Here is a 3,627-nt window from a genome sequence, read left to right as displayed (position 1 = left end):
TTGCTTGGTAGTCGAGATACAAAAAGTGAACAAATTTCTGATTACACTAGACTACAATGAAAATGTACATCTGATGAGAGGTCACTTATGATGAATTCGAAAAGAAATGTTTACAAATTTGTTATGGAACAGTTTTTGAGATATACAGTAATTTTTAATTTTTCGCTTTTTTTTCTCTAAACAAATTATTTTTCGAGTTAAAAATGTCCGATTATATCGATGTTGGTACCTAACTGAAATGTATTATATTACATGTTAGCCTGATACCGAAACAGGCAATTGTATAATTAGATGAAATGTATTGAAATGAGGAATAATCGTGTATAATTGGATCTGTGATAAGTTAAGTGGTTCAAAAAACATCGATGCAAAAAACAAATTTTCAAACAAAAAAAAAAATGTTTTACAGTGACCCTTTGCCGCCGGTGACAGTGACCCTTTGCGGTTTCTCTTCACTTTCTAACTCGAGATAAAATTTGTTTAGTGAAAAAATAGCGAAAAACTAAAAATAACGGAATTTGTAAAAACTGTTCCATAAACATTTTTTTTTAAATTTTTCGAAATTCGAATTCAGCATATCAAAATACATAAGAAAACTCACATCTCATCAAATGTACATGAAAAAATTTTATTTTGTAAACTAGTGTTATTAAAGCCTAGTTGACCTTAATCCAACAAAAATTTCTTTTATGTAAAGGTATTCAGATTTAAATAAATTAATAATGAAATAATGAATAATTGAATAATTTCTACATGAACCAACAATAGCAATAGCATCATTATTAAAGGCTGTAGCATAATTAGAACTGACTGACTAACTGGCGGACATACACCCAGAGAAGGAATTTGATCACCTCAAACATGTTTTAAGAGCAAACTATTATTTTTGGGTGGTGACCACGTAACATGGTTTTCGCAGCCATGTTATTTTCTCGGAAATCATGTATTTGATTTCTGCAAGCAGGTTATATTTGACGAGAAAATGACATTTTAGTGACAAACATGTTATATGGTCACCATACAAAAATAACATTTTTCTCTTGAAACATGTTTGAGGTGTTCATATTCCTTCTCTGCGTGTAGTTATAACGTCTTAGAATTCCCCCCACATCACGACTATATCATCGAGTACTTTCGTCGGGGATAAGCGATGTTTTGCTTTTTGCATCGCAGTGTTACAAACGAAACGACAAACTTATTATACCATCATTACCATTCTATGATTATAGGTATAAAAATGTCATAATTTATCGGCAGAGAGAATTTTTTTGGGTGTGGTTATGAGAAGATGTTTTCTGTTATTATTGATAATTTTTTATTGTTGGTATTCCAATGTTTATTTATCACATATAAAATCCATTTAGTACTTAAAAATATAAATACATGAACATTTTCAAAAATATTTTTGGTAAATGTTTTTATCAAAGATTCACAATTCACATATTTTTTTCTGTAATTACATAAATTAAAGACAGTCAAGGACTTGAGAAATTTCGAGCTCTTGCGTGACTTAACAGGTTGGCTGATAAGTCCCCGGTCTAACAAAGAAAAACACATTTTTTTGTCAAAATTCGTTTTTATTATTATTATTATTATTATTATTATTATTATTATTATTATTATTATTATTATTATTATTATTATTATTATTATTATTATTATTATTATTATTATTATTATTATTATTATTATTATTATTATTATTATTATTATTATTATTATTATTATTATTATTATTATTATTATTATTATTATTATTATTATTATTATTATTATTATTATTATTATTATTATTATTATTATTATTATTATTATTATTATTATTATTATTATTATTATTATTATTATTATTATTATTATTATTATTATTATTATTATTATTATTATTATTATTATTATTATTATTATTATTATTATTATTATTATTATTATTATTATTATTATTATTATTATTATTATTATTATTATTATTATTATTATTATTATTATTATTATTATTATTATTATTATTATTATTATTATTATTATTATTATTATTATTATTATTATTATTATTATTATTATTATTATTATTATTATTATTATTATTATTATTATTATTATTATTATTATTATTATTATTATTATTATTATTATTATTATTATTATTATTATTATTATTATTATTATTATTATTATTATTATTATTATTATTATTATTATTATTATTATTATTATTATTATTATTATTATTATTATTATTATTATTATTATTATTATTATTATTATTATTATTATTATTATTATTATTATTATTATTATTATTATTATTATTATTATTATTATTATTATTATTATTATTATTATTATTATTATTATTATTATTATTATTATTATTATTATTATTATTATTATTATTATTATTATTATTATTATTATTATTATTATTATTATTATTATTATTATTATTATTATTATTATTATTATTATTATTATTATTATTATTATTATTATTATTATTATTATTTTTATTATTATTATTATTATTATCATTCAAAAGCGATACAACGATTATAACGACCTTCCAATTTTATGATACCATTTTGGTAGTACTCCTTCGGTTTTGCCTCAAAATAGGCCTCAGTTTCGGCGATCACCTCTTCATTGCAGCCAATTTTTTCCCTCCGATCATCCTTTTGAGGTCTGAGAACAAGAAAAAGTCGCTGGGGGCTAGATCTGGAGAATACGGTGGGTGGGGAAGCAATTCGAAGCCCAATTCATGAATTTTTGCCATCGTTATCAATGACTTGTGGCACGGTTCGTTGTCTTGGTGGAACAACACTTTTTTCTTCTTCATATGGGGCCGTTTTGCCGCGATTTCGACCTTCAAACGCTCCAATAACGCCATATAATAGTCACTGTTGATGGTTTTTTCCTTTTCAAGATAATCGATAAAAAATATTCCATGCGCATCCCAAAAAACAGAGGCCATTACTTTGCCAGCGGACTTTTGAGTCTGTCCACGCTTCGGAGATGGTTCACCGATCGCTGTCCACTCAGCCGACTGTCGATTGGACTCAGCAGTGTAGTGATGGAGCCATGTTTCATCCATTGTCACATACCGACGGAAAAACTGGGGTGTATTACGAGTTAACAGCTGCAAACACCGCTCAGAATAATCAACACGTTGTTGTTTTTGGTCAAATGAACACGTTGTTGTTTTTGTTCAAATGTGAGCTCGCGCGGCACCCATTTTGCACAGAGCTTCCTCATATCCAAATATTGATGAATGATAGACCAACACGTTCCTTTGATATCTTTAAGGCCTCTGCTATCTCGATCAACTTCATTTTACGGTCATTTAAAATCATTTTGTGGATTTTTTGATGTTTTCGTTCACCGTCCTCCGTGCTCATTTCACCACGCTTGAATTTTGCATACCAATCAATTATTATTGATTTCCCTGGGACAGAGTCCGGAAACTCATTATCAAGCCTAGTTTTTGCTTCCACCTTATTTTTCCCTTCAGAAAACAGTATTTTATCAAAACACGAAATTCCTTTGAAATTCATTTGAAGGTTGGTACTCTGTAAAAATAATATGCATTTAATACTAGCGAAGCCATCTATGTGTCAGACCGGGGACTTA

This window comes from Haematobia irritans, chromosome 1, assembly GCF_050003625.1.
Source record: "Haematobia irritans isolate KBUSLIRL chromosome 1, ASM5000362v1, whole genome shotgun sequence".
NCBI lineage: Eukaryota > Metazoa > Arthropoda > Insecta > Diptera > Muscidae > Haematobia > Haematobia irritans.
This window is presented reverse-complemented; position numbering follows the sequence as displayed.